We start from the raw sequence: 16,849 nt of genomic DNA on the forward strand, positions 1-16,849 counted from the left end.
CAGATGCATCATTTCTTCAAATTGCGATTACCTAATTGTGGGTATTTGTAAATTGCAATTACCTAATCGCTATTTGAAAGTACAAAGCTCCAGGAGTTTCATTTAGCGATTCCTAGTGGCTCACAAACCGACCTACCTCATTAATATACATGAAGTAGGCCACAATTTGTGACCCATTGTGAATGGCTATAATCACAGGGATGGTGGCCTGCTGGGCTCACCATACCACCATGTCTGTGATTGCTTTTAAATAAAGTAATCTTTTTTTTAAAAAATGCAGCCCATTTTCCTTACAGGAAAAGAGGATGCGTTTAAAAAAGAAAAATAAAAAGTTTTCTTTTTATTTTTGAATGCTCTTAAAAAATATTTTCACAAGCATTCACAAAGGGGAAGGGGGCCCTTCGGGATCCTTTCTTGTTTGTGAATGGGTTAACACCTAGTTGAAGTAGGTGGTATGATGCAAATGTTTTGCAACCGCATTTCAGTCACAAAACATTCCTACATACCACTGCAATTCGGTATTAGGAAAGAACGCCCTTGACACGCCCCTTCCTAATACCAAATCGGTACTGAATCGCAAATTGGAATTCATACATAGCAAAATGCATTTGTGCACTCCCAAACAGCGGATCGCAAAAATGCAAGCTACATCTGGCCCTATATGTCTATTGTGGCCTTATGGCTATAGTTTCAATGATGTGTTTGCTGTATGGATGGGAATGGAAGCCCAGTCTAAAAGCAAATTCTGGATTTGCTCAATTATAATACCCTCAATGTACACCTAACAACAAATATTAGTGCAGTGACAGTAGACTAGCTAGATATCTAGGTAGAAAAAGCTAAGGATACAGTGCAGACAAGTCTCTTCTGGCAGAAAACTGCAGGTAATAGTATATTACGTGGAAGCAGTAATTATTTTACAGCTTTCAAATGGAGTATTCCCTATCGGGAATCTTATGGGTAACATTAAACTGCAGTAGTTCTAATAATTATAAGAGAAGGATGAGATGTGTAGTAGGTGTGGGCAGAAATCGCAGAGTTTCACTTTGTGCATTTACCCAGAAAAACATAAAAACTCAAGTGAAAACAATCATGTCGGGCTGCTCCTGCTGTTATTTAGTGACAGCAGTGCTGAAAAATCAGCACAGATGGCACTATGGCCCTCATTAACACCGCCAAAGCCGCGGGCGCCAGGAGACTACCAGTGCTGGTGGTCTCCTGCCCACCATATTACGGGTACTGATGGATTTCTGCTACACTTTAGGTGGAAATCCAGCAGTAGTCATGCTGGCTGGTGGAGGCGCTCTGGCGGTTCCACCACCCTCCCGCCTCACAAGTTAGACACCGCCTGCCGTATTGTGGGCCATAATACGGCTGGGTGGTGTTCTGCTGGCAGGGCACTGCCAGCAGTGGAAGCGCACCTTCCCTTTCCTAGCCGGACAAGCTTCTCCCCGGAGCAGGTAAGGTAATCGTTTGACAGGGGAGGGTGGTGCATTGGGGGTGTTGTGTGTGAGTGTGTGGTGTCTTATTGTGTGCATGAATGTGTGTATGCATGGTTGTATGCATGTCTGAATGTTGAAGTGAGTGCATGTCTGCATGTAAGTGTGTATGGGTGTGAGTATGTGTTCTTTAATGGGTGTGAGTATGCATGCTTGAATGGGTGTTAGTACGCATGCTTGTATGCATATATGAATGTTGTGAATGCGTGTATGAATGTGTGTCTGAATGTGTGTATGAATGTTCTTGTGAATGCGTGTATGGATGCGTGTGAGTGGATGTGTATATGTAAGTGCAGGTGAATGGATGTATATGTGGTGTGTGTGTCTGTGCGGATGTATGCGGGGAGAGGGGCGCTGTGGCTGAAGGGGGTTGGGATTGGGGAGGGGCAACTAGTGCTTGCTGGGAGGTGTGGGTGCTGTGGCTGAAGGAGCCAGGGAATGAATGGACAAGTTGGGGTAGGGGTAGGTGAATCAAAACAGAGCATGATGACTGGACGGTGTAGAAATGAAGAGGAAAACACCATCTCTTTTGGTGTGTCTTCCTATTTTGTAATAAATTGCATATTTTATGAATGATTCAGTTAATTAGCTGCTTGTAGTATATCATCAAAATATATTAACACTGTTTCTGGTAGCTTCCTTAACAGCAAGTGTAAACACGGTTATTGTGAACATTGTTCTGCCCATCCTTTGCATGGCAGTTGGCTACATTAAAAATATTTGTAAAAAATATTTTTAAAAAGCAGAGCCTGACAGGGAAGGTGTGAGTCCAGGAAAGCAATGGATGGGATGATGGAGAGGAGAAGCTGCACAGAGAGCATTAAGCAAGAGGTGGGAGGGAATAGGTTAAGATTAAAGCAGCAACATTGGGAGCAATGCAAACAGCAGTGGGTGGCTACATGTCAACCAATCGGAACAATGTGAGACCGAAATGCTCCAGGGTGGCTCAAATACATAAATAGGGAGAAAAGCAATAAAATAATGAAAACACACCTGAATTGGAAAACAAAGCTGTACAACCATGATCAAGCGGGTGACCCAAATCTCGCTCTGAGTATGCTTTTGAAGCAACAGGTCTGTCCCACAGACAGCTAAAGTTGGATGCTTCTGATACCTAAATGTAAATGTTTATAAATAATACAATTGTGTGAATCAGTGACATTGAAATTGCCACCTCTAGCCCTGTAGCTACTTTATGAAATGAAACTTTGTGAGCATGTAAGTTCTGCTCCTATTTGGATCACTGACATATTATCCAAATCAACAATATCATGAACAAAAATATTGTTTCAAAAATATAAATTACAAAAATATAATTTTTATACACTTATTACAGTGAATGCAAAGATATCAAGAAATATAATTTTATACTGATATTGTTAAAACATAAAAAAATATAATCTATCTATCTATCTATCTATCTATCTATCTATCTATCTATATTGATATATAGTATTATTTAGTTACACATTTCAGAAGTTAAGAACGTGACACTTACTATATGAATACGGCTGATCGAAAAGCTTTACAGGATGAAACAGCAGCAACTGTATTTGAAATAAACAGAACATGCAACAAATGCAGAATTCAGGTATCAGAACAACCGCCAACATTATAAAAGAATTAGAAAGAGCCAGGATCTCTGAACTGAAGAAATGTTGGGAAATAACATCTCTCACCAAATATATTGAATGAAGCAGGATTCCACGAGGTCTACGGGTTTTAATTCTGCCAACATTTGGCGATATCGACCCTGATCTACTAGAAGGGTGGTGATCACATACTGCGGATTGAAATAACGAATATTGAAGAACCCATAAAGGAATTGTAAGAGGTTCCCAAACAGGAGGAGGTTAGACACATGATTACCAGTATGGAGGAATGCATTGCTAAACAGGAAAATGAAATAGGAACACTGAAAGCACACAAACTCAAACGTGACAGACTTGATTATGAGCAAGGAAGTTTACACCTTTGCTCACAAATATGAAACACTGAGAACCAAAGAACAGTTTAATACGACAGCCAAATCAGCTGCAGTAATAAGCAGCACTGATGTGAGCTCAGATCCAGGATCCTCAGCTGATGAAACATCAGCAACAGAAATTGGATTTTCATGGAGAAATTAGACTAATGCAACTAGACATGCTGCAAACAAGCCGAAGCAGGGGGTGGGGTCGAGATGGCACAAGACGAGGAGGGGGGAGCGGAAAAACCAGGGACCACCAACAGTAAATAAAGTGCTTGATACTCAGACAGACCAAGTGGGTAATTAAAAAGTAATGCATATCTCAAAGACAACTCTAAGACAGAATGAGATAAAAATTCTGAAGCTCTGCCTCAGTTTCTGCCCTGCTGCTGATTGGAACTATACATATACGCAAATTGAAGTATAAACTTCGACTGAGCAAGTATTTTGACTTGCAACTTCCTTCAGCTAAAACGATTTTAGGACCACTACACAGAAGTATTCAGGGTTCAAAAAAAGGGATATTCCAGAACTCTTGACCATTAATGCCTTGGAGAATGAAACTATTTCAAACAGCACCACATATCCTGAAATGGAAGAAAAACATGTGATTTAAATCCATGGGCTTCAACATAGATCTCTCCAGCACAAGCAATTTTAAACCTTCCAGCAAATTCAATCCACAACTACAGAGTGGCAATTTAGTTGACACCTTTCATGAATTAGTGGTAGGAGACATAAACAGACTGCGCTCAAAAGTGAAGAATAAAGACCGTAGTAACTTCACTAACAGGGACTAGCAAGGTATCTACTCTTTAAGAAACAATGACTCCATCACCATTAAGCCCTCAGACAATGGTGGCAACATTGTCATTATGGACACTACAGAATATCAGTCAGTCAGTAAAAATAACTTTATTCGGCGTTTAGCCATAAAAGTATACATACATACATAAAAGTCATCATAAAATACAGTACTTATGGCATTCATAAAAAGCAAATCTATTAAGTCTAAGCTTACCGCCCAAGCTTACTAAAACAGTATAAGATAATAAATACTTATAAAAGCGTATATAATGATAAGACAATATAGTAATAAGACAATGCCTAATTTCTCTCAATAAATAGTCACATTACCAGTTCATATCGGTTTCTAATGGTGATAGCGGATTTAATAAAACTAAGAATAGAAATGCAGATTTGTTTGGATGAGAGGCTTTGGATGCCAGTCAATCCTTCTTTGTAGGAAGAAGTGTGCAAGTTACGCAAAATGGGTAATAAAAAGGATTTCCTGGGAACTGAGTAAAGTTTACAGAATAAAATAAAGTGGCAAGTACTTTGTTTCGAAAAGTTATCACAAGGGCATGGCGGTAGTGTTTTTTCCCACACACATTTTATCGGGAACGCCACTCTAAAATGGATCAGATTAAATCTAAAAAGTACGAGTAAAGAGTATAAAGAAGGTGTCGGGAACCAAACAAAATAAGGTTCTAGCAAGTCTGATGATAGAATTTGTATGTATGAATTAAAAGAGCTCAATTTCTCTGCCACTTGGTATCTAAGATTCATAACATGCTCTTTATGTCGAAGTTTAACAATTTCTTTCGCATTAGCTGGCAGGAGCTCTGGTTTAAAATACATATACTCCAAATCCAAGTTTCGGAAGCCATTGTGAACAAAATTTTGCCATCGAATTTTGTTACAGTTTGTTAGTGAAATACAATCTTTTACACAATCGTGTGTTAAAGTAGCCGCCGGATTTGACCATACTTTTATCCATAGCAAAAGTGGGGCAATATCTATCAAATCTGTAATGAAGCGGATTCCCAGTTCCTCATGGCTTAAAAGGTTCGCTATGTTCTTAGGTACCATAAGTAACCGATGAAGGAATTTATTCTCTGCAAGCTGTAAAATGCTTGGACTGGTATATCCCCAAAGGCCACCCCCATAAATCGCCGCCGAAACACATTTAGAGTTGTAGAGCGTGAGGATCTGGTGGACCAGTGTATGCCCTAATCTGCGGGCAAAGCGAAAGATTGCCTCAACATTTCTTGCCAGTTGTTGAAACTTAAAATTCAAATGGAATTTCCAAGACAGAGTGGAACTTGGATACAGACCTAGATAGCAAAAGTCTTTTACCTTTGTCAAAGTATTCCCCCCATTCTAAAACATCTGGTACGAGTGTTTTTAGGACCGCAGGTCATAACGTGTGATTTTTAAAAATTGACTTTCAAATCAAGCTCTTGTGTGTGTGTTAAAAAAAGATCCAGGAGAGTCTGTAGACCATTGGCCGTGCGGGCAATTAAAACAGCATCATCGGCATATAATAAAATTGGCAATTGTCTAAAACTCACCCTTGGGAAATCCTTACCATTTTGGACCAAACAATTATACAAGCCGTTTATGTACAGTAAAAACAGGAAAGGTGCCAGTGCGCAGCCCTGTCTAACACCTCGATTGGAAACAAGGGGATGGGACCTTTCGCCGTGTTGTCCAAACTGAATTAAAATATAGAGGTCAGAGTATAAGCGTTTGATCAAAACTAACAAATCTTGCTCAATCCCCATTGTATCCATTATGTCCCACAGTTTTGCTCTGTTCACCATATCAAATGCACTAGACAGATCTATAAATGCTAAGTGGATAGGTTCCCTTTTGGCAATAACATATTTACTGAGGATAAGATGTAAATTTAGGGCCTGGTCCACTGTGCCTAATCCAGGCCTAAACCCATATTGAATTGGCGATAAAATGTTTGTCCTTACAACCCAATCCTCGAGCCGGGTCAGAATGACACTCCCCAGTATCTTTGCTGTGGAGTCTATTAGAGAGATGGGTCTATAGCAGGAGGGGTCAAGCCTGTTACCCTTTTTGAAGATTGGAACGATTATTGCCATTAACCATGAGGAGGGGATAGCACTTTGAATAGCACTGTTCAGAACATTTGTGATTAATGGAACCCACAGATCAGGTAGAGATTTAAATAGATCCACCGGTATCCCATCAGGGCCAGGAGCTTTCCTTAGTTTCATTTTAGTTATTGCTGCACTGATCTCATGTGCCTCAAGTAAAATGCCGCTCTTAACTGGAATTGGAGTAGCCGAACGTGGGAGGCCACATACCTCCCCTCCGTCATTGGGATTATTTGCAGATTGAAATACAGATGAAAAATGGTCTACCCAAACCCCCTCTGGTATCAAACAGTCGTCATCCCTATTTTCCTTTCCTGAAAAATATGGGTGATTAACCACCTTCCAAAATTGAGAGGGATCCCGTAGTTCCGTCGCTGCCATAAGGTCTTCCCAAGCGCTAGTGCGTATTTAATTCTTTCTCTCTTCAAGGACTGATTAATATCGGCCCCTGGCCTGTTTAATTAAATCCCGATTACATGGAATAGTTTTGATCGCTGACTTTAGATCTCTATGGGCAGCCGTACAGGCAGAATTGAACCACCGTTGAGGTTTTGCACCTTTGGGATATTGGGCACACATCAGTGCCTGAGAAATAGCTCAGTTTAAAGATTCAAAGGCAGTTATAAGGTGGAATGGAGTGGATTGCAGGGACAAGCAAGTGTTGATGTCAGCCTTATTTTGAGAAATAAGGTTCGTATGGAAAGTGTTAGGGTTTACTCTCTCCCACCTTGTGCGAGGGCCAGAATTTCTTTTAAACACCTCTTTCCCTTTATATGCAATCCTAGGTAAGATTACTCTAGTTTTAAAGGATCATTTTATACTCAAAGGGTTATGGTCACTGGCACAGTGAGATTTAATTTTAAAATCCACTATTGAACGTGAAAGTGAGGAGTTAATAAGAATAAAATCAATAATGCTGCCGTTAGTACTTCCTGTATAGGTGGGTGTTTCTCTTATCTGACTGTTGCCATATCCCTTGCAAAAGCAAGATCAAATTTATAAATAAGGGTATTCAAGGCATTTCCTAAATTAAAGTGAATAAAATGCGTGAGTGACTCTCTGCCTTCTATAGCGGCACCACATAAGTGAGGTAATTCATACTTGCATAACTGAGCATTAAAATCTCCAACCCAGATCGTATCAAATTCCCTGTCCTGAAGTTTCCCGGCTGAGTCTAGTTGGTCTGTAAGCTCTTCGAGACTTCCTGGCAGAGCAACACTTGGAATGTTATTGTAAAAGTTTAAGAGTAAAATGTCTTTCCGTCCGGATATTGATAATAAAACTACCAAAAAAAAAAGCAGAAGACCAAATCAATGAAACCTCAATTTTTGGGAGTAATAATGACACAAGTACCAGAAGGCCGCCACTTGCTCTGCCTGCTCTAGATGGAGTAGCTGGCTGAGATACAGAGTAGTAGCCGTCTAAATGGAAGGGTGCCGTAAGCCAAGTTTCTTGAAAACAAATGATATCAAATGTGGATATAAATTCCAGCCATTCCAAATTTTCAACTTTAGAACGCAACCCAGCAATATTCCAACTAATTAAAGATAACAATGCGTTACTTTGCTGGGGCATTTTCCCAGACTCCTCAGTTATGACTGTGTCTGTTGTAAGATGTGGAAAGCTAACTAACTCATTAGACCCTATGGGTGATTCCAAAAGTGTATGCACTCCCATCAGCTCTGGTTCCTGTAAATAATCTTTTAGGAGCCCCAAGCCCTCCAATTGTCAATCAATTGCGTCAAGGGAAGAGTGATTTTGGGTAACCCCAGAGTCAAGGGTGGGGTTCTGTAAAGGTGCCTTTGTTAGAATATTTTTACCATGGGAAGCCCTCGTAGGAGGAAGTGATAAAGTCGGCGGCCTGTAGAAAAAGCTTAATGGATAGACTTTGATCCCACCTTCCCCTTTTGGACTCGATGGTAGAGACGCTAGCAAATGATTAACACAATGAGAATTTGCAAAATTAATCACTATGCAATCGCCTTCATATGCTTTTTTAGACAAGCCTAACCACTTCACCCTTCTAGCCATAATTATTCTATTATTTAAATCATCTTGATGTCTAAGTTTTTGGCTCATCCAATGTGCACATTTCCTTATTAGCGCATGAGTATCTTCCTTCTGAGTGCAATCAAGAGGAGGAACGTTTGCTAAGACTAAAACATATGGCAAGCTATCCGGAGGAAGCTGTAGAACCTCCTTTGTACTAGTGGAAGATCTAGGTTTAGAAGCAGTTTCAGGCCTCGGTAAGGCAATCGCACCACCAGCCAGAGTAGACAGGGAATCAGTTAATAAGTCATCATGGCAATTGCGCGTAGGTATGCGATGGAACGGGAGTTGGTTGCAATTCATTAAACAGTTAGCCTGTTGAGAGGCATTGGGATCAGACACCAATTTCGGAGAAGAGGGAGGGGAATTTGTACTAGATTTTAGAGTGGACTGCTGAGGCAGATATTTAAAAATAGTTTCTTGTAACTGCTCAAATTTAGAATCAATAAGTAATGTTAGCTTCTCCTCTAAAGCCGGAAAAAAAGGTTTGAGGATCGAGTCTAAGTTGGTCAAATGATTGTCTCTTAGAATCCTGCAGTCTGAGCCTAGTTCGCCCAATAATGGAGTTTCCTTTGGAAAAGGGTCGGCCGGGGTATCCAATGGTGTAGAAATACATTCCTTAGCCTTCATTGGATATTTGAGTAACTTATTACACTTACGGAGTCCTCTAGCTTTCCTTTTTTTGGGGGGAGGGGGAGTGTCAGCTAAATGTTCGATGTTAGCTGTGTTAAAGGGCTGTAAAGAATGCGAAGCATTAACGTCATCTTCAGGCAGAGGCGAATTGAACTCACGGGGAGCAATTGAAGAGACGGCAGACTGTATATAAGTCGTAGGTTCTAAAGAGGTTCTTTGAGTCAAGTTATTTGCCACCCCAATTCTTTGTTCCACTTGGACAATTTCAGTTTCAATGGCCCCGATAACTGAAGATAAGTAACTAGTTATTGATGATTGGACGGGCATAGCGTGTGCTCCATCGGCCCCAGGTGTGGTGGTCTTTCTTTTACCCATCGTCTTGCAAATAATAGTGGGGCAAAACGCCAATCTAAGCCGATATGAGTAAAATACAGGGAAGCAATGGCAGTGTGAAAATAGTAAATAGATAAGTGGAACTGCTCTCTTAGCGGATCTTACTTAGATGCCAGTTACTTAGGACCTCCTGAGCCGTGAAACCCAAATAAGGGGGTTATGGAAGAACAATCACAGGAGAGAAAAATGCAGTACTTCTTAGGAGTCCAATGAGCCTGATCCTGAAATCCCAAGGGAGTTCTCAGGGGGGTGGCCCAGCCCAGCCTCTTCCGGGCGCTGCCGGGCGAAGGACGGGCTTGCCCTTAGCCCGGGTGCCGCCCGCGCGCGTCCCGCGACAGCGGGAGCACGAATCAAGTTTAAAGGGCTCCTGCCCTGTGGACCGCCTCCTGCCTCCAAAACGCGCTACCCGCGACAGCGGGAGCACGAATCAAGTTTAAAGGGCTCCTGCCCTGTGGACCGCCTCCTGCCTCCAAAACGCGCAGAATATATTAGAAAGGCCCACACCCAATTGGGCAATCAGAATCGCTATGAGAAACTTAAGCATGACCCATCAACCAATATCTAAAAATGTACTGTCAAAGGTTGAAAGATTGGTTTAGTTGTGGACTGCTTGAATATGAGAAGTATTCCTCCATTACGATTATCCTAAAACTCCATGCATCTATATCTTGCCCAGGATCTATAAAAACATACACCATCCTCCGGGAGACATATTGCGAGCATGATAGGAACCCTTTTGGAGAATACATCGAGGTATTTGGATCTTTTTCTATGCCCATTTGTCACTGAGCTCTCATCATATTTATGTGATACTAAAGACTTTTTATAAAAAAATCATAACATCCCATGGTAGGGCACATTTCTTTAGGTCACTATGGATGTGACATCTCTTTACACATCTATACAACATCAATATGGTAAGGAAGCCTGTAGATATTGTTTGCAAACACAACGTATAGAACATGTACAACACACTGAAATGCTGATAAAGATGTTATCGTTCTGTCTAAATCACAATGTGTTCACATTTGATAATGATTAATATCTCCAGTGACAAGGAACGGCAATGAGAGCATTTACTTCCATACTGAGTGGCAATAGTGGACACCCCAAGGCCTTGTAATGGAGCATCCCATATAGCCAATTCCTAGAAGGTCGTGGAATATGTTCCGATGATGATGTGTTTGAAAAAGAGATATCGGCCATGATGCAGAGATTTCAGGAAAGAGGATATGTGTATAAAATTCTTATGGATGCCTATGGGAGAGTTAGGAATAAGAAAAGAGTGAATCTTCTCTCCCAAAATTAACAATCTAAGGCATTGCAGAAAATGATTACGAAAAAAACTGGCTCGTCTGAGCCTAGACTCTTTTTGGAATTCAACAAAGAACAGAAAAATCTGAAAAAGATCTTTACAAGAAATTGGCACATCTGACAACAGGATGAGCATATTAAAAAGCATATTGGATCTCACCCACAAATCACATATAGAAAAGCTCCAGCACTAGCCTGTCAATTTGTAACAAAGAGGCAAACTTTTTGAACATTTGAAGGTAGATCCTGTCTGATCACAGATAGAATCACATGTGACACGGAATTCGTAGTATATATCATCCAATGCCCATGTCTGAAGAAATATGTGGGCAGAACGATACATAAACTTAGAGTTAGATTTTTCTAGCTCCTGTGGGTGATAAAGAATCAAGATAGATCAAATCAATTGGCTAAGCATTTCTGGGATGTGCATGAGGGAGATTCCCAAAGTTTAACTTTCTGCGGCATCAAACAAGTTAAAATTAACCCCGGGAAAGGAGACAGGGTCCTAGAACTGAGAAGACTGGAATAAAAAATGATCCTAACAGTGGGGGCCGAGAATCCATGGGAGCACAATCAGGATGCTGAGTTACATGTGCATCTGTGACTCTGAAACACTTAGCCGAATGTGGGTAGGAGGTAGAATACCTAAACTTCTTGTATACCCCATCGTCCTTGAGGACTGGAGACTTATGGACATGTGCCTTTCCGACAAAGATATATGTGAGCAACAATATGATATATTAAGATATAAATACTCATTAGCAGTCATGTGTATCAACGTTTACAATGAGATGAATGTCATACATGCTATCAGCACTTTAGTTAATGCACAAATAGTTGAGGAGGGAGGGGACTTTAGTACTTTCAGCATTTTGAGCAACTTAAGCACTTTTTGGTATAATGTACATTGTTAGGTGAAATAGTTACTACCTCTCTATCTGTGTAAGCGCATGAATATTGCGATCTCAATGAAACATTTTTGAGAGTTATAGCAAGTGCTATTTTAAAATGCATTGTTATGGAAAGCAAGCCAACTGTTGCACTTAGGAACATATTTATAGCATTATGCTAGGTCATACTTTAAAAAGGTGAGGTTAATTGTAAGGAACCAGAGAGAACGTTATGGTTCATAAAAATGGTTGACAAAAAAAAAACCAGAAGAATAACTGTTTAGGATACTAAACATGACTTGTTAAACATCTGATGACTTAATTTTTAATGTGCACATTGGTTGCCAATCTATAGAGTGGTTCATTTTGCACAGCGCTTGTCACTTTATACCCTATATATATATATATATATATATATATATATACAAGTGCAGAATTATTAGGCAAGTTGTATTTTTGAGGATTAATTTTATTATTGAACAACAACCATGTTCTCAATGAACCCAAAAAACTCATTAATATCAAAGCTGAATATTTTTGGAAGTAGTTTTTAGTTTGTTTTTAGTTTTAGCTATGTTAGGGGGATATCTGTGTGTGCAGGTGACTATTACTGTGCATAATTATTAGGCAACTTAACAAAAAAAAATATATACCCATTTCAATTATTTATTATTACCAGTGAAACCAATATAACATCTCAACATTCACAAATATACATTTCTGACATTCAAAAACAAAACAAAAACAAATCAGTGACCAATATAGCCACCTTTCTTTGCAAGGACACTCAAAAGCCTGCCATCCATGGATTCTGTCAGTGTTTTGATCTGTTCACCATCAACATTGCGTGCAGCAGCAACCACAGCCTCCCAGACACTGTTCAGAGAGGTGTACTGTTTTCCCTCCTTGTAAATCTCACATTTGATGATGGACCACAGGTTCTCAATGGGGTTCAGATCAGGTGAACAAGGAGGCCATGTCATTAGATTTCCTTCTTTTATACCCTTTCTTGCCAGCCACGCTGTGGAGTACTTGTCCTGCATGAAAATCATGTTTTTCTTGAAGGATGCAGACTTCTTCCTGTACCTGCTTGAAGAAGGTGTCTTCCAGGAACTGGCAGTAGGACTGGGCGTTGAGCTTGACTCCATCCTCAACCCGAAAAGGCCCCACAAGCTCATCTTTGATGATACCAGCCCAAACCAGTACTCCACCTCCACCTTTGCTGGCGTCTGAGTCGGACTGGAGCTCTCTGCCCTTTACCAATCCAGCCACGGGCCCATCCATCTGGCCCATCAAGACTCACTCTCATTTCATCAGTCCATAAAACCTTAGAAAAATCAGTCTTGAGATATTTCTTGGCCCAGTCTTGACGTTTCAGCTTGTGTGTCTTGTTCAGTGGTGGTCGTCTTTCAGCCTTTCTTACCTTGGCCATGTCTCTGAGTATTGCACACCTTGTGCTTTTGGGCACTCCAGTGATGTTGCAGCTCTGAAATATGGCCAAACTGGTGGCAAGTGGCATCGTGGCAGCTGCACGCTTGACTTTTCTCAGTTCATGGGCAGTTATTTTGCGCCTTGGTTTTTCCACACGCTTCTTGCGACCCTGTTGACTATTTTGAATGAAACGCTTGATTGTTCGATGATCACGCTTCAGAAGCTTTGCAATTTTAAGAGTGCTGCATCCCTCTGCAAGATATCTCACTATTTTTGACTTTTCTGAGCCTGTCAAGTCCTTCTTTTGACCCATTTTGCCAAAGGAAAGTAAGTTGCCTAATAATTATGCACACCTGATATAGGGTGTTGATGTCATTAGACCACACCCCTTCTCCTTACAGAGATGCACATCACCTAATATGCTTAATTGGTAGTAGGCTTTCAAGCCTATACAGCTTGGAGTAAGACAACATGCATAAAGAGGATGATGTGGTCAAAATACTCATTTGCCTAATAATTCTGCACTCCCTGTATATATATATATTTGTTTTAGTTATATGCACACGTATGCTTATGTGTGACCCCTGACCTGATATAAGGTCAAGAGCTTGCTCCACAACCCGCGCAGCTCCACCAGACTGTGCCCGTGCCCTTCATACCGCCCTCGCTGCTGTTGCCAGTTAGAGGCCCTCCACCCCCGCCAGGCACCCGCCTGCACCTCATCCCTGGTGTCTAGTGGGCTTCCGTTAGTATTGTGTGTTTGTTTTTGTATCTGTCTTTGTTTTGTGCCATTTTCTCTTTGTTTTTGCGCCATTTCTGTGTTTCTGTGCTTCTGTGCTATTTTTTGTGTGCCTTTTACTTGCCACTTTTTCTTTGCGCCATCCCACCCGTTTTCGGCTTTTTCCAGCTGCTCCTTCCCACCATGCTTCCCTGCAGCCCTACCCCCTCGTGCCCCCATTCGCTCCCTGCTCCCGCCTCCCAGCTGCTCCTCCCTCCCACTCCCCTTCTTAATGGCGACCACCATGCAGCCGTGCCGCCGGCGTGCCAGAGGTGCACCAGAGTAAAGCCTGTCTGTGCTTGTCTGTGCCTGGATCGCGCCCAGCGCCAGACCCCCTGGCCCGCACACTCCCCGCGCCATCCGACACCGCTACAGTGCCAACGAACTCCATGCCCTCAACCCAGGCCGCTCCACTGCCTGCATCCAAGCCACCCCAAGGCCCACCCCTGGACCCTTCTCCTGTCGGACCTGCAACCTCACCTGCCCCAAACCGCCAAGCACCACGCCAGACCCACAGACAATCACCTCAACTGCATCCTCCTAAACACCCTCTCCTTCCACAAGCACGCCGTCGAACTCTGAGACCTACTCACCTCATTGTCCCCAGACGTTGCCTTCCTCACCAAAACCTGGATGAACCCCTCCTCGGATCCATGCCATAGCCATCCCGAAGGTTATAAGATCACCTGCAGAGACCGCACCAACAGACCAGGAGGAGGGATCACCATAGTCCACAAGAACACCATCAGAATCTCAACTAACACCAATGACACCCTCGATACCACCGAGCACCTACACTTCCAGATTCACATCAACGCCAACACCACCCTCAGAGGAACTATCGTCTACAGCCCCCAGGCACCCATCCACAGTTCAGTCACACCATCACCAACATAATCAGCACCCAGGCCCTTACCTCCACATACTACATTCTCCTCGGCGACTTGATTTTTTACCTTGAGAACGCCGACAGCAACTCCACCGCCCTCATCGACAGCCTCGACAACCTCGGTCTCAAACAACTGGTCACTACGCACACCCACTCCGCCAGCCACATGCTCAACCCTGTATTCTCTGCCAGCAGCCACGTCACCTTCAGCAATACCACTGAACTCCACTGGACCGACCACCGCTGCGTCCATTTCAACTTCTAGAAATCCACCGCTCACCACTGCCCATAACAGATCCCCCGCCACAGCTGGAACAAGATCTCAGAAGACCAACTGACCTCCTCCCTCGCCCTGGCCCCACCACCTAGCACCACCGACCGCAACACAGCTGCCCACAACCTCAGACATTGGCTAGACGACTGCTCCAACGCTCTGACTCCGCTCAGGAAATCCCCAAACAACCGCACCAGCACCAAGGCCATCTGGTTCACCGCTGACCTTCAGGCCTCCAAGCGAGAGTGCCGGAAAATCGAGAAGAAGTGGCGCCACGAACCAACAGAGAGCAACCACGCCGCACCCAAGACAGCCATCCGCAAGCACCACCAGCTCACCCGGACCACCAAAAGATCCTTCTACAAAGAACGCATCAACAACTACCCCCACAACAGCAAAGAGCTCTTCAGCATCGTCAAAGTACTCACCAACCCCAGGTCATGCTCCATCGACCGTCCTCCATCGCAAGACCTTTGCGAGTCCCTCGCCATCATTTTCCATCGCAAGATCATGTAAATCCACAACAGCTTTAACTCCTCACCCCCCACTACCACCACGGCCACTACCAATCCCGACGCACCCAGCCACACCAACCTCTTGCTATCCTGGACCCACTTCAATGACGAGGGCACCATCAAAACCATGAGCATCATCCACTATGGAACTCCCTCTGACCCCTGCCCCCACCATGTCTTTAACAAAGCGAGCCCCATCATCGCCCCCAATTCCGTATGATCATCAATAGCTCCTTTGAGACCGCCACCTTCTTGGAGAGCTGAAAGCACGCTGAAGTCAACACCCTGCTGAAAAACCCAAAGCGGACCCGAAAACCTCAAGAATTACCGGCCCATCTCCTTCCTCCCCGTCCTGGTGAAGGGCATCGAGAAGATCGTCAATGGCCAACTGACGCGCTTCCTGGAGGACAACAACATGCTAGACATCTGCCAATCAAGATTCTGTAGGAACCACAGCACCTAGCCCGCCCTCATCGCAGCAACCGATGACATCATGATCATGCTTGACAAAGGTGAAACCGTGGCCCTCATCCTCCTGGACCTCTCAGCTCCCTTTGACACTGTCTGCCACCACACCCTCTGCACTCACCTCCATGATGCCGGGATCCTCTGCAAAGCTCTGAACTGGATCACTTCCTTCCTCTCGGGCAGAACTCAGAAAATCCGCCTCCCTCCCTTCCTGTCGGTAGCCACCAAAACCATCTGTGGCGTTCCCCAAGGATCTTCTCTCAGCCCACCTCTTCTTAACATCTACATGGCACCGCTCGCCAACATCGTCCGATCCCACAACCTCAACATTGTCTCCTACGCCGATGATACCCAGCTGATCCTCTCACTCACCAAGGACTCTGCCACCGCCAAAACCAACCTCCACGACTGACTGCATGCCATCGCCAACTGGATGCAGAAGAGCTGCCTCAAACTTAACTCGGACAAGATAGAGATCCTCATCCTCGGCACCAACTGCTCCGCATGCTTCATCCTAGACTCATCACTCACCATGACCCAGCAAGTCAATGCCATCTCATCTTCCTGCTTCAACATCATCCGCATGCTTCGCAAGATCTTCAGATGGATCCCCACTGAAACAAGAAGGACAGTCGCCCACGCCCTCATCAACAGCAGACTTGACTACGGCAGTGCGCTCTACGCAGGAACCACAGCCAAACTCCAGAGGAAACAACAATGTATACAGAACGTCTCTGCACGCCTCATCCCTCACCACGACCATCATCTCAGCCCACCTCAGAGATCTTCACTGGCTTCCCGTCACCAAGAGGATCACCTTCAAACTTCTCAT

This window comes from Pleurodeles waltl, chromosome 2_2 (assembly GCF_031143425.1).
Source record: "Pleurodeles waltl isolate 20211129_DDA chromosome 2_2, aPleWal1.hap1.20221129, whole genome shotgun sequence".
NCBI lineage: Eukaryota > Metazoa > Chordata > Amphibia > Caudata > Salamandridae > Pleurodeles > Pleurodeles waltl.